This window comes from Lepisma saccharinum, chromosome 6 (assembly GCF_977018435.1).
Source record: "Lepisma saccharinum chromosome 6, izLepSacc3.1, whole genome shotgun sequence".
Lineage (NCBI taxonomy): Eukaryota > Metazoa > Arthropoda > Insecta > Zygentoma > Lepismatidae > Lepisma > Lepisma saccharinum.
In genome coordinates, this window is record NC_139234.1 from 4,820,618 (window position 1) to 4,847,702 (window position 27,085).

At 37.2% G+C, this 27,085-nt stretch overlaps 1 long non-coding RNA gene across 2 annotated transcripts in view; it reads left to right on the forward strand.

The window, feature by feature from the left end:
- The first annotated feature begins 5,080 nt into the window (after positions 1 to 5,080).
- The window catches only part of LOC145989200 (uncharacterized), a 383,184-nt gene continuing 361,179 nt past the window's right edge, over positions 5,081 to 27,085 (forward strand). The window contains exons 1-3 of one of the 2 annotated variants that reach the window (XR_014441813.1): positions 5,092 to 5,139; positions 8,934 to 9,006; positions 16,580 to 16,635. This is a non-coding gene — a long non-coding RNA (uncharacterized LOC145989200). Of the gene's footprint in view, positions 5,140 to 8,933; positions 9,007 to 16,579; positions 16,636 to 27,085 lie in introns of both variants that reach the window. The other variant, XR_014441812.1, reaches the window with a different exon arrangement.

Here is a 27,085-nt window from a genome sequence, read left to right on the forward strand (position 1 = left end):
TGGGAGGCCAATCGAGAGGCGCCGGATGATGTACCGAATCCGCGTCCTGTCCACCTATTGGGAAACACTTCACTTAAATATTCCCTGACAGCGATGGCATAGTGGGGCGGTGCTCCATCCTGTTGAAACCAGGAACGTCCCAGGAGATTCATTCTTTGGAGCTGTGGAACAAAAAATGCCCGTAACATGGCGAGATAGGAGTGTTGATTGACTACGCCATCGAAGAAATAGGGACCTATCAAGTGTTTAGCGGACATAGCGACCCAGAGCATCACATGTGGGGGTTGTTTTCCAGCTCTTCGTAATAATGCGGATTTTCCTTGGACCAGAAATACACATTCCTTGCACGTGCACTTCGATATATTGCGCATTCATCGGAGAAGAAAAGGTCAGCCCGCTGCGGGAGTGTCGGAAATACCTCCAACATTCTTCCACATGCTGTATGTCGTCTACGCATGTCATTATCACTGAGCTCGTTGACGCTTGCTGGTTTAAAGGATTTCAATCGAAGATCCTTCGGGCGTAACATTGTTGTTTTCGGGATTCCAAGCTCAGCAGACCGTTTGCGCACAGATGCCTCCACTCCTGCACATGTGTTCTGTCTTTTGGTTGGTGCACCAGGCCTCGGTTTGTCTTTGATACATCCCAACATAAACAGTTTCTTTTCCCAACGCAGTATTGTCACTTTTGGTGGTGCATTTTTTTGGAATCGTCTTGTGAAATCTCGTCGCACATCCTCCATGGTCTTGCTGGTATGTGGACGTTCATGGGCCCAAATACTGACAACAAGGTGCTTTTCTACATTGTAGGAGCTTGTGTCAGCCATCTCTGCAAAAGAAACACTGAATTAGAGATAACAAGATATTGATTCGGGGGGGTAACAAGACATATGGACCACCCTGTACTTTTGTGTCCCGAAACTCAACAGGTTTCAATTCTCCCTGAAAATTTTCCCGTTCCTAATAAATTTTCCTTCTAGGAAGATTCCTCCCCTGGAGCGAATTCTATTTCAGGAAGAGTTTTAAACACTGCGAGTCATTTTTACGCCAAACTGCAATAAATGAAGCGTGACCATTTCTATTGATTCAAACTTTCATCAGCTAGACTAGAAACGACAGATCAAATAGCGCTTCAGGTAGTTCTTTTTGAACAGGAGAAGTGTTATCCCCAGTTTATACTGCATATTTCGCGGCGTTTTTCGCGTTAAAGTGCAAAATTCGGTGTTATTATGAAAAAGGGGATAATTCGCGTTATTTCGCCAAATACATTTTAGACACTTTATTGTGTTTTTCGTAATGTTTCGGTGTTATCGTTAAAACGAAAGCTCCACGTCCCTAATCATCACTCATTCTTAGCCATAGGTGTCAGAACAGTGAAGTAAAATAAACGAAATCAATCAATGAAGAGCTATTGAAGTGTTGTCACCGCCGGAGAGTTAGGCAACACACACAACGCCTTGCAGGGTTGCCAGTATTTCAGGATGTAGGTGTCCCGTTTTTTATCGCCCGTGACTGTTCGCGAAGGAAATTTTGTAAGGTTGATCAAGAGAGCATTGATCTTGCCCAGGATATGAACAGATGGAAGGTTATGTTGATATGGCACATAAACCTTCGGGTTTAAGAATGCCATGGAGGTAGTTGATTTAGTGATTTGGAATATTTCTACAAATTAGTGTTTCTTATTTTGCGTAGCTGTTCTTCCGCTCTTCGTTAATCGTGAGGACTAAAAGTGGTGCTTAGCTGCTCACAGAAAGAAACATTTATATCCACAGGCCTGAACTCGAACCAGAATTATTTTATTAGAATCAATGTATTAGAGTTTTGCTTTAAAAAAAATGCAAGAATTACATCAGAATATTAAAATATACCTCTTATGTAATCACAAAATACATTTTTTTTCCATACAATATTGGTGCAATGTTAACGGAAACCTAGAAATTTGAATAATTTCCAGGATAAGGATAATGAGACTCGGTGAAAGTGCCGCGCTGCACGGCCAAAACGTCGAAAATATATCGATCGGTATCGATAAATAAAATCCAACCCATGCCTCTACCGATACCACCGGTTAAGAGTAGGTCAAAGACAAAACATGTAATCGGGAGTTGTTTTAAGTTTAAAAATTTCGGGAGGGGCTTTAGCCCCAACAGATCCCCACCCCCCGCGTACGCCAGTGGAGACTGGCATAAATGGCAAATATAGTACTTAAAAATCATAGACAAATTCAGCAGCAGTGAGAAATCAGCACGTAAAGTGAAGTTAAAACCGTTCAATCATTGTTTTACATACACAGATTAAATAAACTGTAGGAATAACTGCTAATGTTTATGAACACGCTGGGATAGCAGATGATATGAAAGTATCCCACTGAAGTCATTGAACCGTCAAAATAGCACTAAACTGTTGCGTAAAATGATGCAGATTTGATTTATATGTCAGTTAGTGCTCGATTCATATCCGTAACGCTGAAAGGTAAGCTTGCTGGCTTCCACTAACGAGCTTTTGCTTACGTCAAACTGCCAGAAGATTATGCGCATTCTTCAGCAGATAACGGTTATTCATATTCTACGTGTAATAGGATGGATCGCTTACAAGTGAAAAGCATAGATCTTCCAAATGGATACCAAATTATCAGATGACACTTATATAGGATTGAGCTGTTTAATGTAAAAACACTCTGAACATTCGTTGTTAGAAAATAAAAGTACTCGAACATAGGGGAAAGTTAATACACGTATATGACTACCGTGCATATCGTCGAATATAATCTAATGAGTATATAATATAATGCAAGGTAATGATTGAAATATTACAGTTTTGTTGGAGCCTTGATGTTTGTCATGATTTACTAAAGTGCACAGTCAGTGGCGCAGGAACGATTTTCATTTGGGAGGGGTACAAAATTCAACCTGCACACATACATATATACATATATCTAAAATTGAATTTCTCATGCACTGAAAATTCAATTTTAGAACAGCACACACGAATTTGTTTTTTTGTTTTTTTTAATCGAAAGTTTTGATAAATAATTGTTATTCCTTTCTTTTTTTAGAATCTACAGCTATTTTTGAAAACAACTTTGAAAAACAAATAATTTCGAAACATATAAAGCTCTAGACCTCGTTCTTGGTTAATTTGTAATTTAATGGAACGGAAAATCATAAATTTGTTATATATAAGTCGAGAACAAGCACACAACTATTCATTTTAATGCAGAGTGCGATTTATAGGGGCGTGGGAGAAATTTCCCCACCCTCTGTCTTGAGCCATCTCAACCTCTGCTTATGCACGACAAATCCCAACCAGAGACTCACTGGATATGTAAACAAACGGTATTATTAAATATAACATACTTATAGAGTTCCAGTTCATTTCAGTTAATTTTAGTCCCATAAAAATATCGTAAGCAATTTGTGGCGGATGTGTACCATACCATATCTAGTCTCTTTTAGATATATTCGTTATTTTCTCAGACTTGTAGAGCGTGTTCCACAAAGTAGTTATCTATCGAAAACTAAAATCTGTGCCTTTGTGAGCAGCTTTCCTTTAATGCTCTCCGAGCAGTTGTTAAGAGCTGCTGTGTTTGTTGTATCGCTTGAAAAACTGAGTCGTGATTGTTCCCAATCGACTCGTGAGAGGTCCAAGTTTAAAAGACTGATAAAATATTTGACATAGTAGTTACTTATAATGGAATGGCTGCCACGTCCCGGAGAAGGTGACACCAGTCCGGCTTAGGCCAGGGTAAAACATGAGATTCTCAGGACAACTAAAACTGATTGATAACTTATTTTAGAAGGAGAAAAGAAAAACAAAGGGAACACTTGTTTAACCTACTACGGAAGGTACAATGCACCGTATATTCTTGATTTTCATATTACATTAAATTTATATACAGGATTGTATTTAAAGCTGTATCTTTGTTTCTTGGTCACATATATCTCTATTAAACATATTTCATCTACTGGAAGGCTTCTTCTTCTTTATGGATACGTGATGGACTTCTTCTTATATTTGGCTAACAAGCTTCTTCTTCCATCGTTGATTGGTTAATGAACTTCTTCTTCTATCGTTGATTGGTTAATAGACTTCTTCTATCGGCTGATTCATCTATTGATTAAGAGGCTTCTTCTTCTATCAATTGGTTAATAGAATTCTTCTTCTACTAGTCGGTAGTCTTCCTCTTCTACTAATCAATATACTTATTCTTCTATAAACTTCTTCTTCTATTATTTAATACACTTCTTCTATTTGTCAATAGGCTTCTTTTCCATTAATTAATAAAATTGTTCTTATACTTCTTCAATATACCTATTCTAGCATTGATTACTATACTTCTTCTTCTACTAGTCGATAATCTTCTTCTTCTGCTAATCAATATACATATTCTTCTATTCATTAGTATACTTCTTCTTCTACTTATTGTTCTATAAACTTCTTCTTCTATTATTTAATATACTTCTTCTTCTATCGATGAAATCATATGCCTTTCATATATTTATTCTTCTAGTAAATATATACTTTATTTACAAAAGCTCCTATATCCAAATTCTTTCATTTATTAAACATTGGATTGAATCCCGTATCTTCCCTGCTAGTATATTTCCCTTCCTTTTGGACTTTGTCAAAGATACATCAATAATTCAAATCAATATTTTTTTTTCTGCACGATGGCTTAATACAAGCAGAGAAAATGGTTTAATCGAGGGGCGCCACCTGCCCCGCGCTCGACTTCGATCCGGGTCAGCAATAGACGCGCCACTGAGTTGCCGCCACACCGGGGAAAACAACCAAAAAGGTCTAGTGGGAAAGCCCACTAAGACGGTAGAGAATATAAAATTGTAATCGCTTTTTAACTTCATTAATCTTTACATACAATCACATATGCTGCACGTGTCGATCATTTCTTTATCTCGCTTTTATTCATCTCCATTGTTTATCTCAGTTCATAAATTTATGTAAGCACAATTAATTTCAGTTCTCCCAAACACTTCCATTCAATTCGCATGCGCATTGTTACTATAATCTGCGATCCTAATATTTCTTCCTCGTGCTGCCATCTATGATTCCTTATTTCAATCATTGGCCGTATGGTTTACAGGTGCGGGTACGTAACATGGCCTGTATGTATTCCACGTCTGTAAGTATATTTCATTGAATTAGTTTTCTTCGCTTTAATGCCAATTTTGGCTAATCGCGAAGAGTGGATGAATGTTAATAAAAGAAAATCCAACGGACTCAGTGTATAAGCAGCCCGTTCTGCTTCGATTGCTGTTACTTGGCAAGTGGCTCTAACACATTGCCACCTCACTCAAAGACCTTATGTATACAATCGAAATCATACCAATATCTACAGCTGAATGCAAAAGCGGATTCGGTGCTATAAATCTATCCTTAACTGATCAGAGAAATTATTTAGAACTTGCGATACTTTTAAACTTACTTTTCCTTTCATTTCATGGACCTCCAGTGCATTGCTTTGATGCAGAAAAAATCGCAACAAAATGGATCAAATCTAAGCACCACAGTGCCCTTGACAAAGCTACTGGCAAAGCATCGAACCTACAGGAACATCTTGTGTATTCGCCTGATTTATATAATTTTATTATAGTTTGATTTTATTAATTAACTTGACTCATCTCGATATCGTTCTTAGTTGAAATGGAACAATGATATTTCCTAGACATTAAAACAGGGCGCGACTTGTGATTTTATCAGAGGGAGGGATAGACTTAGTGCGTTTCCAACCTCAATAAGATTGTTTGACAATAGTTCACCAGAAACACAAGTTTCCATATTCTCCGCTTGTATGAAGAGGTCCTTCTCGTTCTTGTTTGTGCTTGTTTTCGGTTTGGTCTCGATTCAGAAGTTTGTCAAAACTTGTTTCACATTCACTTTATGCTGAGATAGGGTAATCAGGACTGGATCTACAGTTAAATAGAAAAAATTAATTAATAATATCTTACAAATAAATTAATTGATAAAATTATGTGGAATTTTCAATACATTTATGTATGCATAAAATGGGAAAATTATAAATTCTGTTTATAGTGATGGAATATGAAAAGCTTAATGTAATTATGTAATTTCATGGGTCGTAAAAATTCCCACAATTTCGTTTCTGACAATTGTGAAAATATTTACTTTATGAAAACCCTATTTGATAGGAAAGAAGGTCATCCTATATTATTCTGAAACAGGTTTATATCTTATTAATCAATCGACTACCTCTTTTTTCTGAAACTAAACTTTATCTTATTCCATCGTTTCACACTCTTTTAAAACAGTTTCCGTTCCTTTATAAAAGGTTTCCAAGAGCACAAATGAAGCAAACTAGTACCACAATGTAGTAGAATAAGTTTATTTAAAGTGGTTTCAATTTTATTGAAAAGGAAGATAATGATTGTAAACAATATAATATTTTTGTGTTGAGCTATTAGAACGTAGGTTATTTTGACAGGAGAACCTTGCACCTTTCAAATTATTTTAGGGGGATACAGGGGGTACAACGTGATCTACGAATTTAGGGGGTAGTGTACCCCCCGCATAAAATTTATGGGGGTACAATGTACCCCTGTAACCCCCCTTCCCCGTTCCTGCGCCACTGTGCACAGTATATAATCTGTGAAGTTGCAGGAGTTGTCGTAATCTGTGCAAGCATAGTTAGGTGGACGTTTTCACTTGCAGGGGTTTTGATTTGATTTGATTTATGATATTACTTCGCTTTTCTGCAAGTTTTGGCTAATCGCGAAGATGAGGATGAGTGATGATATGATGAAATTGATGAAGGTACACTCACAAAGATCATCCATGCCCAGGCCGGGATTCGAACCCGGGATCTTTGGCGTCTTGTCAGTTATATAGAGATGTAACTAAGAATGCCTTTTCTTATGAACTGGAAGTTCCGGTTGTTAAAGGGCTAATAAATTGTAGTTTGAGTCAGAAATATTAAAGACGTTCGAGACAGAGTAGGTATTGCAGTAGGTCAAATGTGTCCAGAGGTGTACAGTGGGATGCACAAGTATTGCTCGACAAATTGTCCACGACTGTTTTCGTTCATTTTACTCGCGCATTCTACGTGATTTTAAGGAATGTTTTTTTTATGTATGCTGGTGCAGAGGTTGTTAGCAGATTGGCGTTTTGTTTCAATTTTTGAAGCTCTTATTATATAAAACAAAGAGATTAAACATAGTGGTGAGCAATTTGCTTGGTAATACTTGTGCATTCCACTGTACATTATGATCGTGAGGTTGGTCCTTGGCGGAAACTTAATTGCGGGATTCACTAGCGCCGCCAAGTCGACAGCGTGAAAGGGCTAGTTGCAAAGTAGCGAAATATCGGTAATAATAAATCGAATTCATTTTCTTAAATGTGCTCGTTTTGCAACTAAGAACAATAACAATGTTCCTTTTAAAATCCCACGTTTCAGTGTGCCACCTATTCTCTTAGGCCAACGAGAATTCACTACTTACCTCTGATCAACTTCCTCATATGTACGCAACTTGGACAAGCGATAAACAAGCAATAAATGACAAAATGTGAGACGCATTTCTCCATGCCACAAAGCACACCAGTACAGGCAAAATATCCCTAAAGAATGTGTGGTGACGTGTACTGAAAGATTGAAGATTTATATTATATACAATTAGTTCAAAAGTCGACTCTGACATTACTTTATCTACTGACTATTCCACACTTTCCAGTGATTAATCACATTATTTGAATATTGTGATTTCACTAAGTCAAATATTGTGTTGCAAAACACATTGTAAAATACGAATTAGAAAGCGTGTAATTGTCAATACTTAACAGTTGTATGTACATACTAGTGCATGAACAATGTCTACAAATAAGAAATGAATAAATACGTTGTATCAGATCTTTGAAAAAGTTTGTATAGTTTAAAATAATACCAGGAAACTTTTAGAAATGGAGTAATTTACTCTTTGTGCATGTAAATATGTCATCTTTACTTGAATGAAGATAGAATACACTTTTGTCTTCTTTTTTTTTCTTTTTTTTTTTCAAGTTTTAGTTATGTCCAGCCTCCACAAAACGTAGCCTTGAACGTTGGAACTCTTCTTTGCAACCGGCGTATCCAAGCTAAACTGAAAGCTTCCGAGTCAACATTTAGAATTTGTTCAGGTGTACTCTTCGAATCTTCTTTCCTTGCGTTCTTATTCGTTTTCAAGGACAAGAAATGGGATAATAGAAAAACTACAGACTCAAAATGAAAGAAAAATTCTTGAGGGCTTTTTGAACAAATACGAATTCTTTGTTCGCTCTTTAAGTTTATTGTAAAACCAAAATAAGTGATTGCGACGAAGTACAGGGTGTTACGAAAAACAGTTCACAATACCATGCCACACCAACATTACGGCCATGCTGGAAATTTAATCTGCGGTGGCGAAGTGGGTTCGAAAATAAGCTTACGGTGTCACAAAACTGTTACAGATATCTGGAGAAGAATATCTAAACAACTTTAATTTTAAGAGCACGTATTGAATATCAGGAGAAAAGTCCAGCGCGACTTTAGTTTCGAGTATTTGGGGTTTTGTTTTGCGAATTAGGAAGCTGGTCTCGTCTTGATATTTGAACTCAAGTCTCGTTCTCAAAATTACAGATACGAAAATGTCAATAATACTTGTTAAAACAAATCAAAAAGGTACACAAAACAAACATGTAACTGTACATATTATAAAACAAATTATCAAAGTTTCCCCAAACTGTCTCATACCTTATGTTCTACTTTAAGATGAACAGATCTGTTGATTCACTGGGAACGTGATTTCACGATAGAAGTCGTGAAAACTTATTCCTAAGGCTCAATCTATTAATGTCAAGGAGAAATATATCGTTAACAGGTGCACACAAACCGACACTTTATCCTCCAATCTTGTTGATATGACACGAGTATCTTGTTTTTCTTTACAGCACCAACCTTCACTTGTTCTCACACCGAAATGTGACCTGTAAACTATTTAGGCCGTCCAGCAGTGTGATTATTGTAAGTTTATCACTCTCTTCTCTTAGTCATGGTCATTTTGTCCTTTCTTTTTATCGCCTCGGAAACGCATTCTAATTGCCCTATTTCCGCACGCAATGTTGCAAAAGGTATATAATGCGTTATTTCGGGGTAATTTATACCAATGATAAATAGTGCTTTAGTACTTTCCAGACATTAACAATCTGACAGTCGCAAACATTTAATATATGAAAACATTAAGTTGCAACATTTCTTTTTCCCTTTTGCACGCGAAAGGAAAAAGATGTTTATAAGGTCATTCACGAATGAAAAATGCACGAGAACATTTCCTTTCTCCTACCTTCTACAATAACAGCAATTTTTCTTTTGAAGTGAGGCCATACTTTTTTAAAAAAAGAGTCGATACATTTTTCATTCTTAAATTATTGATAGGATTTCAGGCACATTATCATTAGTCATTGACATTTATCGAAGTTACTGTCTTACATTAAGTGATGATCCTTTTTTCCGTGACAGTAATTTGTGTATTAAAAATGAGACTACTTTATAAAAAGAAGTTTTGCAAAAATATCCTTGTCTAGACGTGTACTGCTAATATTTCTCTGCGCTATTTCAGACACAGATCGATTTGTGTCATATTTAACGTCCTATCAAGTAAGAAAAGTGAGTCAACTTTATCTATCAATGATACGATGAGCTTTTTGAAGTATGTTGTGGTTTAAAGAAAGATATAAAGTGGAATATGCTCAAAACCGGAGTTGATTTGTCTTCTTTCAACAATAGCTAGAGTCGAGTCAAGCTTTCTTCCGATGCGGGAACCGCCTTTCTTGCAGTGACCCGCTGTTGCCGCCTTTACCTACGAAGAAACTTGCGGTCAAACAGCTGATTAGGTCTACCGCTGCCCGCCTATTTATGTAACAAGCGGCAACCTTATAATCCTTCCTCCCCAAACCGGCCAGGAGTGGAAACAGGATTTTGTCAACATAACCGTTATGCGCTGTGAATAGGCGTCGGGCGTTTGCCTGCTCAGGTATAGTTTCAGATATTTTGAGGGACATTAAAAAAAAATAACGAGTGAGTTAATTACACGAAACACAGTAAATACAAAAAGTTAATAACACGATTATTCAAAGGAATCTTTGTATCTGAATGCACATGTCCCATCTGACTATTCATTTTGGGAATGCTGATTTGAACCACTTTTTGAAAGCTTGTTCAGAATACCCATGATAGCATTGTTCAGTTCATGATCTATGAAGAGAACGTGCGTCCACAAAGCTATTTTTTCTTACCTCAGAGAATAGATAAAACAGAGTGTCTACTAGTCAAGAATGTCAAGAAATTATATTTGTAGTCAAGAATGTTTGTTATTTTTTTTACAGTATAGTGAATTTACAGACTGGGATTTGATAAAAATTGAATATTTGGAAATCTAAAATTGTATTGAGTTGTGGTTAAAATTTGTTCACTTTGTTTTTAAGAATTACATTGTTGTATGCGTAAAAATATTAAATAATGTGGCCATTTCCCATCCAGAATGAAGTCTGAAGCATTATTTCTTACATGCATTAATAATTAAAGCAAGTCTAAATCTCTTGTTAAAATACAGTTTCAGTTTTCATCTTAACTGACCTTGTGGTAGAGGTTTTTCATTGAATAAAAATACGTATGTATTTTCTTAATTTTCAAGTATATCTAAGTACGTAGGTGGCAATGTAAAAAAAAATGTTAAGAAAAGGGAAAGAAATGTCAAGATAAAGTCAAGAATTTTGGATTTGATATTTTGGTAGTCACCCTGTAAAAGTCTTATCTGAAGAATCTTGTTCACGTTTCAGGCGGTCTTTCTACCGACAGCTCTGTCAGGATTGGTCTTGTTGCCATTGCTGAGCACATGAGGTATTTTCACCCTTGCTACAACTTCCTGCACTCCAGCCGGTTTCTGACAATGCCATCAACTGAACCCAAGGAAACCATATTTGCATCCCCAATTTATAGTTTACTTATTCGCCTGTCCTCTCTCCGCACCGTCTCGATGGTGCTGACGTTTACCTCTGTTGAGGAAGTGATGGACATCCTGGTCATGCCGCGTCTTCCACTGTCCTGTCCCTAAGGAAATTCCTTGTGCCAATCAGAAACCTTTGCAAGCGATAGAGGAACGTCTCAATAAGCGCCCTGTATCAATTCGTCTGTTTCTGTGGTTGTTTTCAAGTCCCACGTAAAACTTGATGGATGTCCTTTGCCCCTGTTTCAAATCCATGTTGAGTATCATTTACACGAGTTGACAACCTCTCATGGGAAACTGAATTAGTGGTGTATTTTAGTAACACGTCTAAACAGTTATAGACATGTTGCTCTACTACTGCACAAACACACAATGGACTGACTATATATTGTTTCCTTTCTTCAGAAGCGGTCGGTCTCGTTATTATTTGAATGCCCTTCGTAATATCAGTGCATCAAATATTAAAATTGTGGCGCAACCAGAAATAAAAGGTAGATTTTACATTGGTAGATTCATCCAAGGATACTCACACCGAACACGTCAGATGACGACCGGTTTCTGAAGAATAATTATTAAACTTTCAAGTTTAATACAATTGATTTATCACAACTGCGTCAACATACACTGGAATAGTAAATCGGACGAAAGGCATTCCGAATTCAATGGAGATGGTAAAACAAATTACATCCCTTGTGCTCCTTGGAGAAGAAAGCAAGGTACTGTTTTTTTATCTTCCTAGATGTGTGAAGATAATGAATATGGATGAACATGATATAAGACAACTCACACCCCCACAGAGGATTGTGCTTGTTCTCGGCTTTGGCGCCAGAGCCTCGTTTACACTGCCAGAATCCATTATTACTCGGAAGAGAGGTTTCACTATATATTATCGGGTAGGCCGTAAAATGGTGACAGATTGGTGTAAGAAATTTGTAATACTGTATAATACATGAACTCATTTAATTCCCCACCATTGCGATTATACAGGGAGGTTATTGCAGCATGCCACCGCTTCAGCGTCGGCCGCTTGCCGGCCCAGTCATGCAACAGGTGCCGGCAAATTGCGTAACAGATAGCCCGTTACACAAACCGCTTGTTTTGTAATGTTTCCACTTTTCACAATTATAGTTACAATTACAACTTAAATAAGCACGTACCTTGCCGCAAGGATGCTGGAAAAGGTGTCCTCTAAAATACAAATATTTCTGGCACTTTATTTTTGACATGTAATCTTTCTTAGACACCGCTTCAGCGTCGGCCGCTTACCGGCCTTGTCATGCATCAGGTGCCGCCAAATTGCGTAACAGATAGTCCGTAACAGAAACAGCATCGCGGCGCATAAAGCAAACCGAAAGTGTAAAATTATATTTAAAACTAATAATAATGATGATCACTAACCTTCTGTGTTATAAATGATGTTGAAAATGACCTCCTTCAACACCAATACATTTCCGGCATCTGCGTATGAAATTCCTCTGAACATCCATAAGCTCCTCAGGTGTGATTCTGGCAATTTCTCTTCTTATATTTTCTTTTAAATCCTCTATTGTACGCGGGTTATTCTGATACACTTTGTTTTTTAATGTTCCCCATAAATAATAATCACAAGGAGTAAGATCGGGGCTACGAGAGGGCCACAACTCAGTACTAATAATTCTGTCCTCAAAAATCTCGGCAATAAAATTAAGTGATTCATAAGCAGTGTGAGCAGTAGCAGAGTCCTGCTGAAAAAATGACTGCTGGCATTCAATGTCCGTTAATTGTTCAAAAAATGGTTGTAGTATGTCTCTTCGATACCTTTCACCATTGATAGTACCTTCATAAAAAATAGGCCCTATTATTCTGTGCGCATTCAAACCACACCACACACCAATTTTTGCAGGATGGAGCGGAACTTCATGCACAAGGTCAGGTTTTTCTGCGCTCCAATAGCGATTGTTTTGTGAAATAACTCGGCCATTCAATTCGAACCAAGCTTCGTCTGAAAATATGATTAATTCTGGATTTACTCTGCCAGCAACAATATTATCCAGCATCCAGTTACAGAATCGAACTCTAGTCGCGTGATCGCGCGGTTGCAATTCATGAACCACTGTAATTTTGTAGGGTTTTAATCTAAGTAATTTAGTGGCATTTCGTGCTGAGGATTTTGAAATGCCTGTTTCCTGAGCAAGCCGACGGAGGGATTTTTTTGGAGTATGTTCAAGTCGTTCACCAATTTCGTCTAGCTTTTCTTCCATAAGAACACGTCGTCTGGAAACACGTTTCTTAGGTTCAAGAGATCCTGTGTAACGTGCAAGTTTCCGCACGTTCATGACCTTCTGTAAACTTGGATTTGGGTGCGGTTTTCATCAGGAAGCACTCAAAACGCTGTGGATCGATCTTATCTCGCCTGTCTTCAGTCCACATGCACTTGCTACCCTTTGATGAAGTAAGGTCAGAAACAACAGGAAAGCTGCGGTTACTGAGAAGGTTTCTAGGAACCAGATACGATCAGTTACTCCACGTGCGGAGAGCCCCACATGTGAGGACACCACATGCGAACGACCGATGACACGATGCAAGGACAGTCAGTCCTCTGTCCATGTCCCCCTGACCTTCTGCACTTCCTGACAACGACACGAGGCAACAGAAATAACCTTGCCTAAGGTTGTTTCGGCCACACCCGAAGTATATAAGCCCTAGTCACGAGACTAGAGGTGTGGTAGTCGACCAGCAGATCTGAATTACGGCCGGAGGCGCTGTCCAGTCTCCGACCCAAGATGGCTATCCACCCAGCCAAGTCCAGGCTGTCTTCAGGCACTTAGAAGATGGACAAGGATCTTCACTTCAAGTTTACTAAGTATCGCTAATCTACCCTTCTTTCATTTCAGCTCCCTTCCCCTAACACATAGGTTGGGATATTCTTCATATATCAGACACACCTGCTATCTATAATAAACCTTGTTATTGTTAATCATTACTCATGAGTCTAATTGTGTCTACACCCTACAGGTTTCCCTAATTAGGATTAAGACCCTACCTGGATAATAATGTATTCTCTTTCAGCTCTACGCCCAGACATCTGAGTTACATAACCCCTAACGGTAGTACTGGGGCACAGGCCCCGCAACCGTTACACCTGTCTCTCGTAATCTTTTAACGAGGTTGTAAACAGTATGTCTGTCCGGAACAGGATTGCCAGGAAATTTTCTTGCGAATCGCCTGACTATTTTTCTGCAAGAGTTCGTTTTCACGTAAGTATCGTACATAAAAACTCTTTGTTCAAGACTATATTTGTTTGGCGGCATAACTAATGAATGAATAACAATTAACACACGATAAAGCACTAGCACTGAACAACACGAGTACTGATAAACGCAAACCGAAGTGAACACGTCTAAACAACTGGTAGCAGACAGCTGTTTCATTCGCGTAGTATCGAGAGGCTTCTCGCGGCTTACCACTACTCCGATAAGCCGCTGACGCTCTTGCGACATCTGAGGAATTTCGCTTCTAGCGTCGGCTCTATAGACACTGGATGGACCAAATTTTGAGGGAAGCACAACAAAAGACTACTCTATGAGGATATGTAATGCTCCTGCCGCAACTTTGAAAAAAAAAAAAAATATGGAAATTACGACGTTCAGAAATTTTGCGTAATTACGGGGAAAATAGAACTTTGGGATTTGGCCCCCGTTTCCCCCTGGACTCACAATTGTCGGAATTTACATAAAATGTTGCTTTTTGTTCATTCTTACATTTAGAATTTAAATTTCTTAAAAAGATGCAGTTGTTGAGCAGTTATAGCCTTTTATATTCAGTTTATCTCATAGTAGCAAAAGGGGAAAAGTGCTTATTTCAAATGGCGCTCTCAGAAAGAAAAACGCACACAGTGTATGATCGCTACTTTACTTCAAAAATATTCACACGTTAAAATTAAGTGACACTGTTAAATAATTCGTTTATCTGCGCTTTCGTTTTGCATAATAATGTATACGTAACCTCCCCCCTCGAAAATCTTGGGCACGCCACTGACTCTAGTGTTCAAAAGGATTAATCTTGTGTTATCTGCAAAATAAGAGTCACGGTTTTGTTTATTCGAAGGCAAGACAAGAATGAAAAATTGAATCCTTTATGTTGGATGAGTCATTGCTGTCAGAAGCGATATGGGCAGAAATAAAGTGCCAGAAATATTTGTATTTTAGAGGACACCTTTTCCAGCATCCTTGCGGCAAGGTACGTGCTTATTTAAGTTGTAATTGTAACTATAATTGTGAAAAGTGGAAACATTACAAAACAAGCGGTTTGTGTAACGGGCTATCTGTTACGCAATTTGCCGGCACCTGTTGCATGACTGGGCCGGCAAGCGGCCGACGCTGAAGCGGTGGCATGCTGAAATAACCTCCCTGTATTTACTGCTGATATAACTTCATGTTTTCTGGATGTTTATCATGTACATGTTATTTAATAAACATGTGTTTTGTATGGCAATTTACACTTTCTGTGCTGTACAGACTGATCAATGACTGGCGTGATTCAGTCATTTCAGTGTAGCCGAGTCAGGTTTTTGTTGATTGAAAAGAAAGAATTAAGTCGAAGGCAAGGAACTTTAGATGGCAAGAGGTTAATGCCATGTCTTCGATTCGAAAGTGGAACGTGAAATATCAGTTTCTCTCAATTTACTTGAGATTCCTTGGCTATAGAATATGTATGTGTGTGCGTTACGTGCTATTAATCTTCAGCGCTGCTCGCACGATATTTGACTTATCGTTTGTGGATTTTTTTCTCCTTTCTTTTCGAAAGGCAAGTGAGAATGAGGTCAAAGCGTTCGAATAGCTGAGCAAGAGTCTGTGACCTTTCGCAGTCGTGGTGAAATCTTGGCTGAAGTTTTATTGCACAGGTGTGTGGACGCAACGTGGAAACTTGTCAAGAACTCGGATATCAAACAACTGGTTATCATTCTACCTTACTACAATCCTGATGTCACATGTTTTACACTTACTTTGACACTTATTAATATAAGGCTTTTATTTTGCACGCGATATCCTCAGTGATAACTACATCATACAGTCTAAAGTAAATATTTCTACTTGTACATACATTCTACTTAGTATACTATTTCAAATATCTTAAGTTTTAAAAACTTGCATGTCTTGCATGTACTTGCTGTACTAAGGCACAAAGGCTGTTCACGACAGTATAAACACGTTTAAATAAAAATAAAAGACAATTTTGTGAAGAAAATGGATTAGAAATGAGATCAAACCTTGTTTCTTGTGGCTTACTTTTTCAGATTTTTTATCGTCGCATGAGTTGGGAGTTTTGAGGTTACATGTTTATGTAGGTCGTCGTATGTCCTTGTGCTGAAGATTATTGGGATGATTTTATTTTCCTAATTCTTATCCTTTCATCTTCCTTTCTATGCAATTGCTCAATGCGTTTTCATGATTGTAAAGGATAAAGAACCAGTGTTAAGGGCTGAAATGTAGTAACTATGAACTGTTTTTTTTTTTTAAATGTTAACTTTAGTTTCTCGCAGTTTTTGAAATTAATTTTAGTTTTCTTTGCCAACACATTACCTAACACTTCTTCCTTGCTTCCGTCTTGTAGGGCAGATGTTGAGGTGGGACCGAGACCTACTGTTCGAGAGTTTCGTCTGGTACTAGGTGAGTATATTAGAATGTAAAGTGTATGAGAATTTAGTGTATGAGACTACTAATGATGGACTTGAAATGGAATAATATTTATTTCAAGCGTGAGCCTTTATAGTTGTACAGTCACGGACACTTCTGGGTTGTAGCAATACCATTAACTTTCAATGGAATCGTTACAACCCAGGAGTGTCCATGACTGTACATAACTTACCATATTAGTGCGACTTTCTACATCCCCAACTTCTTTTTAACTTCTTCCCCTCCTCGTTTATTACGAGTCCAGAACTACCATCTTTTACTTACTAATTCATTAAATAATTATTTTTGGTCGATTAGTCTACTTCTACGCGCCTCTTCCCCCTCCTTGTTACCCTTACCATCTTCATTATGCTTCCATTTTAGATTCATCTACAATCCTTAATATATCCTGTTTCCTTGCACGAGAGGAGACTGAAATTTCGCCTCCTCTTCACCGCATAACGGATATTCTGCATTAACGCCTTATCTTTTTAATTGTGTCCATCCCTCGTCTGAACCAGGCCATTCATGATTTTGCGGCACTCCTTCCACATTCCAGGTCCATTGTACCAGTATTGCTGTTAACGAATCATGCCTTGTTTTGTTAAGGATAGATACGATTATAAGGCAGAGCACGTATTGTTTAGTAATTAGGAGATGAAATTTTGGAAAAAGCTATTTGTTTCACAGAAAATGAACGAACCCCCTCCCCCCATTTCCTCGTCAACGTCGACATTTTTGGATTGGAAACTGTACTGAAATACTGGCTTGTGTGCTTAGTTTCTAAACAGACACAAATAATTTTTCATTGCAAGAGAACACGCCTGATACGTAGATATAAAATGGGGTCAGGCGCTTCTCACTCCCCCTATTATGTCATACAGCCACGACCGCGATCAAATTAGTCATGACACACTTTAAAACCTATGTATCAAATAACAATGCAAACACGAATTCTCGGAATATATTCTGAGCTACAGTATGTTCCCAAAGTCACGCGTTAAATTATGCCATTCTATGGTATATGCGTTCTACCTCGCCAGCGCAAACACTTCGAGACGAGAACGAGACAGACGTTACTATGCCAAGTGACATCACATCTCGACGTGTAACCATTCCTATTCCACTTCATTCAGGAATATATGCCTAGTCACCTGCAACAAATTTATGGAAAGTTGATTTTTATGCAAACAAGAAGTTGACTTGAAATTTGTGAAGGATGAAATCAGGATTTATGCTTGAATCGTACAGCACCAGAGGGATCGTACACAAATGTTGTTACACAGTTTTGGGAACGTTGCTAATTCGATTCATTTAACACCACTATGTTTACCAGAAACGGAGAAGTTATAGCACGGTAAAAGAAAGTGGACAAATGGAGTGGGAGGAATCGGCGTCAATCGTTTTCGTTAAGGTACAATCCCAGCATTTTCAAGGACTCACGAAGAAGAAGTCTTGGAATAACCGAACCGAACCTGTGGGAACTCGCATTGGGAGATTAGAGGTTATGGGTTCAAATTTTGGGCTAGCTTTGCGGTGTCATTTATTTCAACCAGTCTATCTTGCACCTTCATCTATATGTGTACATGTTCCCACTCATTTTTACAAAATAAATTCCCTGACTTTTCCAGGTTTTCCCAGGCAATTTTACAATAACCGTCCAGTCAATTCTGTGGTGCTGTAACATGATAATTACCAAGTTAAACTGTTAAAACTGCATTTGATGTTCAAGGGAGTCAAGTTTATTCAACATTGAGCGAAATAAATGAACAAGAAATAAATACAGAATATTTGCTATCAGAAAACTGCTGTATGGAGAAAAAAATCTGGAAAGTACAGAAAACACTTGATTGTCAAAATCCACTGACTTTTTCAGGTTTGCCAACACCTTCGGATTAGTGGGATGTAGGATAGCTATGTAAAAATTGCTGATTGCAACACAAAAAAGTTTGGGTTACTAATACCGTTTCAAAAATTCATTCAACGGAAAGGATTAGTGGTGAAATTAGCTCTAGATATGTTGTTCCAATCTGCCAGTTATTTTATACTGTAGTGTCAAGATTGGAATAATTTTTTGTAGTTGGTGAACACTCCGTGTAGCTGGCAACACTGTAGCCGTTCGGGTCCCTTGGTAGTGGGAGGGGAGCAGTTTCTTGAAACAAGTTCCGAAATACGGTTGGTTCATTTACGAAGAAAGGAGTACACAATAATTCACTCGAGCGCTCTTCAATGTGTGACGCAATCAAGATTACGACACGCGGTCACTCTTGGCCGGTTCCCTGTAGAATGGTTATGCACTCGTACATGGCCTGAGCAAAAGTAGGGCGAAAGTTGGTATGGGAGAACATACATTGAAAGGCGAGCAAAAAAACAAGCTGTGGCAGTTTTAGGGTGCTAATCACCAAAGATATAGCAACGTATTCTTATCTGTTGGTCGTGTCCAAAAATTGTACCACGGTGATCTCTGAAAAAAAATGACAGTCATGTACATTGAAAGAAGATACATCAATTATGAGCGTGATGCAGTGTGCGATTTAATTTTGCTCGCTCAAACTCGTTCGAATCTCCCACGCTCGAGCGTGCTACGCTCGATCGTACCGCACTCTTAGTGGAATGATTGGCACGTCGCGTATTTCAGAGCCTAATAAGCAGCACTGTCAACCTAAAACCAATACATGGAAGGAAACCACTCTATGCAATTACAATTCTAAATCATAATTCCGTATATGATTATGTAAGACTCAAATACAGCACATTTGAAAGTACGCAATACCTACAGATCGAAACGTAAAATGGATGCACATGCTGAGACCTGCCTAAGCAACTACAAATATCGTATCACAGTGCAAGAAGTACAGTCGGATTGTAACAACACCATTGAATTTCAATGGTATCATTACAACCCAGGAGTGTCCGTGACTGTACGTGTACATCATTGTTCACTTACCGAAAAGGACAATAATATTCTGCGAAATAATAAAATGCAGTTATAACATTCAACCGAACATCATTTCAATGTGAAAATAACCATAGAAACATAACATGTCAACCTTGGTAGTTTCAGCCCATAATCATCTATTTGATTTTCACATATCTCGGTAATATACACAAGACTTCATTTTATCATGGAGATAATTGATGATACGTTCTATTTATTTTATTTTATTTACATTTTACTTGGGATTACCGCTAAGCAGTTTTTCCCATATCTATATATGTACTGTACATAAACTTACATTTTATAGTACATTATTATTAAAAGATACTATCAACATTTTTTTTCTACTAAATAGTTAAGCCACATTTTCTAAAAAAATATAACAATATATATCCAACTGTAAGGTTAGGTTCGCAAATCAAAGATTCCAAACACTGAGGAAAAGGAATTTCACAGTTTATAAGAGTTTTATAGAATGTCTCTCTTTCTTGTGAGTATCTATTACTCTCAAATATGATATGGTGTATATCTTCCTTGTTGCCACATGTACAGTTTGGGTTTTGTACAATCCGGATCTTTTGTAAATGACTTTTAGTAGTTGTATGTCCTGACCTAATACGATTTAGTAATACTATTACATTCCGTGAACCTTGAACTTTTGTAAACCAAGGCCTGATTCTATTGAAATTAGCTATGCTCTGATAAAAGCTGCCTGCATTTTGAAATTCACCTTTGCATCATTCAGTCCAGTTTTCCTTCAACTTTTTCTTCACCCTCGGTAGAAGGTCTGTGTACCAGGTTTTCAGCTCCAGTACAGGTTGAATTACCCTAGCTTGTTTTGCATACACATCTGCCATATCAGTTCCTAAATTTTGACAATGTGCTTTAATCCAGGTTAAATGAATTATCTTTCCCCTGCTCCTTAAATTTTGTAAAGTTTTTACACAGTTTATAATGTATGGGGAGCATTTAAATAATAAATCATAATTGGACTGAATTGAATATAATACACTTTTGGAATCCGTTAATATTAATATATTTTTTCTTGCAATTTATATGTATAAATTAGTGTTTGGAAAAATGCATAAGCTTCAGCTGTAAAAATGGAAAAACCTTCCGGTAAATGTATCATAATTGATTTCTTCTTCTGTACATCATAAACAGCACATCCTACATTTTGACTACTTTTTGAACCGTCTGTATATATAAAGTAATAATCTTTCCATCTTTCCATGTAATCATATTTTGTATATTGTTCAGGAAAATAAATATCTCTATATTCACAAACGGGAAAATCTAGAGTATATATGGGCTTACTCCTTACTTTCAATAATTTTTGATGATCCTCATAGTACTCACTATATAATTGCACCCATCCTATATCTTCGCAGTTGTTAATTTTACCTGTATCATATAATTCAACCAAGTCGAATAGAATGTCGTTAAACGGATGATTAACTTCTGACATTGTTTTTAACAGATATTTAATAGACATTTCTCTTTCCCTATAACTTAAGTTCCATTCGCATGCTTCCATGTTTACAGCAACATTGGGAGTACTCTTCATCAGTCCTAGACACTTTCGTAGAACTTTCCTCTGCATTACTTCTAAAGGTCGAAATACACGTTCCGAAATGTATTAAAGCTATAATCCCGTATTCTTTGTTGGTTTGTAATAGTTTTTGTAAAAATTCATCATTGTACTAGGATGACTTCCCCATTTTGTTGTAGCCATAGAACGAGATACATTGTAAATTACTTCTGCCTTTTTCACTAACATTTTACATGAGGTTTCCATGTTAATTTAGTATCAAATATAACGCCTAAATATTTTACTGTATTTTCTATGGGAATGTGTAACTTTTTTGTGTATTGATTCATATTTTTCGGAGCTCCTTTTTTACTAAATATAATCAGCTTTGATTTTTCTGACGATATATTCATAGACCAATTCTCAAGAAATTTCTTTATCTCTATTATTTTCGCTTCCATGTTGGTGACTCATTTATCTACTTGCTTGACACTCTCATATATACATAAATCATCTGCATATTGTATAAATCCAAATGGCTCAGGACATATTCTTTGAATATCCATTAAATACATATTAAAAAGTAAAGGGCTTAAAGGGCTTCCCTGTGGAAGTCCCCTTGTTATCCATCTAGGACCCTCAACTTTATTGTGAAAGTAAAAATATAAACAACGATTTTTTAATAGATTCCAAATTATTTTTAGATGCATATAAGGTATTTTCAGATTTTGTAGAATGTTTAATAATTTATTTATATTTACATTATCATATGCCCCTTTAATATCTAAGAAAGCAGCAATAAGACTACTTTTCCTTTTCATTGTATCATAAATTTTTGATGATAACATTGCCAAGGCATCTGTACACCCCATACCCTTCCTAAATCCAACTTGAAGCCTTGAAAATAATCCCTGTCCCTCTATATGCAAACTTATTCTCTTTAGAATTAATTTTTCAAAACTTTTCCCCAGTACTGAAGACAAAGCTATCGGTCTATAAGATTCTTCTTTATGTGGACTTTTGCCAGGCTTCAATATTGGTAAAATCATATGAGTGTACTACGATTGGGGAACATTTCCTGAATTCATTATATAATTGTAGATGTTACAAAGATATATTATACCACATTCCGGTAAATTTTCATCGAGTATGATATTCCATCTTTTCCTGGAGTTGTGTCCTTGGCTTTAATTATTATGTCTCTTATTTCATCGATCATGATATTGGTGTATAATCCTTGTGAATGTCTATCTTTAGGACTGAAAGAGAAAATTTCATCAAAGGCATCTGCGAAATAATAAAAGGTAGTTTATAATATTCAATCGAACATCATTTCAATGTGAAAATAATCGTAGAATCATAAAATGTCACCCTTGGTAGTTTCAGCCCATAATCATCTATTTCATTTTAACATATCTCGGTAATATACACAAGACTACATTTTAACATGGAGATAATTGATGATACGTTCACTTATTTTTCAATTTCACTTCGTCTTTTACTTCATGGTCCATATTCGAGGGCCCACTACCATACACAAATGACGGAAATACGTGTAGCACTAATAGGGTTTGAGAGTTCGGTCGTTGTTCGCTCGCTGTGGCCGAGTGGTTAGCACATCGCGCTGCGACGCCAAGGGTCCCGGGTTCGAATCCCGCTCGGGCTTGGTTGTTTGTGAATGTCCATTCATCAATTTCATCATTTCATCACTCATCCCCATCTTCGCAAATTAGCTAAGAGGCACAAAACGCTAAGTAAACTAAATCAAATCAAATCAAACAAGAAACTTGTTGGTAGATTACGTGGACAATAAATTTGAACTAAACATTCTAAATTTGGTCAAGGTTCCACTGCTACTAGTTGGATAGCGATAGCTCTATTTGTGTACGAGAACGAAAATGTACTGTTTCTAAATTACGTGTAAATGTTATCAAGTGATTTAGTAACCAAAGTCAGAACCAACATTCAATAGAACCTCAAGACAATAGTTTAGTTTACTAACTGAGTGCTAACATGCACAAATTTGCATATACAGTAGGCGACCTTTAGTTCGGCCACCTCGGGACCGAACCGTAGACCGAACGAACCGAAGTAATGCAAAAAAGACCAATAAATCCTATAAACAGTACGGCCATACATTAAAATTAGTTATATGGTAGTTTAAACCACGTTTAAGTGTATTTTACTGTACAAAAAACAAACTGCATCTTGCCTACTTAGTACTTACCGACAACGTGATGGTTTTCTCTTTGTCAAGTGTCGTCTACTTTCTTTGCCTTCACTCACAAATGCAACTGTTGATAGCTGGTTCATTAAGTATGAAAATGAAATTAAAAACACAACGGTATAAACACTGTCACTAATTTATATGAGACAATAAAAAAAGTAAATGCTGTACAGTATTCCTTTTATTGAGTAGAAAACACGTAGGCCTAAAGTAAAAACTGAACTGTTAAAAGACATTATTGGCCTACAAAAAAAATATATATATATATCAGTAAGGGCGGGCCGAACCAACCGAAGCCTACTGTATGTATATACAGGGTGACTGGTAATTAGATGTATTCCCTGAAAGGGGTTAAAGTAGAGATAATTTGCAATATATTTGACCATATGATACCCCGTCCGAAAATTAGTAGTTTTCGAGATAATCGAATTTCAATTGTTTTTTTTAAAAAAATGACAATTTTCCACATAAAAAGATGAATTGAGAAAAAACTGCTCATTGTATGGAACTTATTTCAGCGTTTGCTGATAGGTAACAAATAAGTGGTTCGTTGAAAAAAAAGTTTTTCCCAAATAACAATCACATGTAAGTAACGGGTGGGTCTAAACTTGCAAGTGATGATAAGAAAATGCACTCTTAGTTTACTTGGCAACGTATTAATAACAAAAATGGTATGACACGAAGCGTACAAATTACTTATGTTACTTCCTTGTGTCATCTGCTATCCAACAAGGTACAAATGTTGCTAACATTCACATTTGTGTACAAGAAATAATTCTTCATTTCTCTTCATGTTAATTGAATGAATGAACAATACAATTAAAGAACATTACACGTCTTGCTCAAAGTGGGCACCTCCGTTACGAATGCAGGCACGCAGGTTTTTACGGGTCATTTGGTCTCGTAACTCGTGATGTGATGGTGGGTGGCCTTGACGTGTTGACCAGCTGTTAAGATTCTCTCCCTGAGCTCTTCTTGCGAGTTTACCGGTGCCTTGTCATGTGGCTCCAAATGTAAAAGTCGCAAGGCGGCAAATTGATCGGGGGATCGAGCTGGGCAGTCATCATGCTGGTAAATCATGTCACGTCTTGTAGCTAGAGGCACATCCTCCAACAACATTGCCATCCCGTTCCACAAAAGATGTTCATAAGTGATGCCATTTAAGATTTGGGGCAGGAAAAATGGCTCGATGAAATGATTGTTGATTACGCCCATCCATACTTCTGCCTGGGCGTGCGACAGTGGCTGGATGAAAATTACCCAAAGAAATGGATTGGCCGAGGCGGACCGATTCCCTGGCCGGCTCGATCCCCCGATTTGCCGCCTTGCGACTTTTACATTTGGAGCCACATGACAAGGCACCGGTAAACTCGCAAGAAGAGCTCAGGGAGAGGATCTTAACAGCTGGTCAACACGTCAAGGCCACCCACCATCACATCACGAGTTACGAGACCAAATGACCCGTAAAAACCTACGTGCCTGCATTCGTAACGGAGGTGCCCACTTTGAGCAAGACGTGTAATGTTCTTTAATTGTATTGTTCATTCATTCCATTCACATGAAGATGAATCAAGTGTTATTTCTTGTACACAAATGTGAATGTCAGCAACATTTGTACCTTGTTGGATAGCTGATGAATCAAGGAAGTAATTTACGTAATTTGTACGCTTCGTGTCATACCATTTTTTTTATTAATACGTTGCCAAGTAAACAAAGAGTGCATTTTCTTATCATCACTTGTAAGTTTAGACCCACCCGTTACTTACATGTGATTGTTATTTGGGAAAAACTTTTTTTTTCAATGAACCACTTATTTGTTAGCTATCAGCAAACGCTGAAATAAGTTCCATACAATGAGCAGTTTTTTCTCAATTCATCTTTTTATGTGGAAAATTGTCATTTTTTTAAAAAAACAATTGAAATTCGATTATCTCGAAAACTACTAAGTTTCCGACGGGGTATCATATGGTCAAATTTATTGCAAATTGTCTCTACTTTAACCCCTTTCAGGGAATACATCTAATTACCAGTCACCCTGTATAAAGAAAAAATTACGTTCCGAAATGAAATTACAAATTTGGCACTGAGTGAGGATCCCCCCACAGTGGCGTGATGTATAAAAATAAATGTTTTTCATTATGTTAATTTTTAACTGTGCCAATCGACAATCAATTCCTATCGATTATGCTAAATCAAAGCCCTTTAACGTAGCATAAATTATCACAGTTGAATAATTGACAATCGATAATCAAACCCATGCTGACGTATTTTCCTCTATGACTACAGTTCAGAACGGAAATATAGAGGAAAAGTTCCAATATGGGCTTCCACTTGCTTTGTGTCCTTGTCATTTGAAAAATTGTATGAATGTGAGGCAAAATAATTGTTACTAAATTGAGTTTTAGCGTTGTAGATATACGTGATACTCACTTGTCAAAAGTATAATATACAAAAAATTCGTTTATTGTCGTTCGTTGAAAGCATGTTGGCTAGTACAACAAAAATGCCATAAAAGATTTATTATTTGCAAACAGAATAAGCAGAAATGATAAGAGTTCAATTGATATATCTCTTCAATGCAAGTCCACATTTATAGAATATTCTTTAAAACTTTTTTACGGCAGAGTTGAAGTCTGCTATGTATAGCTGGTATGATATTTCTGCTCAAGAGCCCTACATTTACACTGAATTAATGAGAATGGGTAGCGTGTGAGACATAGCTTATGTGTGTAATTGCACAGAGCTCTAATTGTAAACTGGAAATGTAATTGACGTAAGGACGTACCACAGCTAGCCTATAGGTAGCAACCGCGGTGATTTTAAAATCAAATCGCTGCTTGTCGGACAATAATTTTATATGTGATCTGTTTTAACAATAGACCACAGAATATTCAACACTTCTCCAGTGACGTTGTTGCGGGTGAGAAACGGACTTTTTTTTCGTTCGTTCGCATTATATTCTAAACGATTTATCTTGTAGAAACAACACTAGAACGACTACATTCTTATATTCCAAAACACGAACAAAGCATTGTTCGAACTGTCTTTCGTTGCTTCCCCCTAAACTTTTTCACCCTGGCTCTTCCAGCATTCAATAGATAAACAAAAGCAGCGACTTCTCTTGATGTACCTGTAGTATAAGTTATATAGTACAAGATCACGAAGTTGAAGCAGAGCATCTTCGTATAGGGAGGAATGGTCCCAAGATGGCGAAAATTCTCGATCCGAATTCAGCCTGCAGAATGAGCGATTGATACGAAACACCTTTTCTTGTTTAAAATTTGTTATTTTCTGCATTTACAAGTTATCATAATGATAATGCTATCAGAGCCTTAAAGAATTTTGAAAAAAATACATTGCTCTCGAGTATGTAAATTCTAAATGGCAGTATTCTGAAAATGGTTTGAGTACTCATTCAACATTTCTAAAAGTTGTTCGTGCATGAAGATGGGGAAAGTGTTTATATTACTGGAACTAAGTGTGTGTGGAAGTAAGTTTCAAGTTTTGAGAAAGTAATATGAACGTCTTTAAGTATTAATAGTTTTAATTTGTGAGAAGTTAATGTGAAAAGGAACTGTGCCCGTAGCTTGCTCGTTGTCCGAACATTTTGATGTCGTCATCAAAGGTTTCAGATTCGCGTCCTGGTCAAGCCATTGTGCCAGTATGTGAGTGCCTCTTCATCAGTTTTATTTAATCAGCATTCATCCTCAATTTCGTGACTAGTAAAAATACAAAATATTACTTTGTA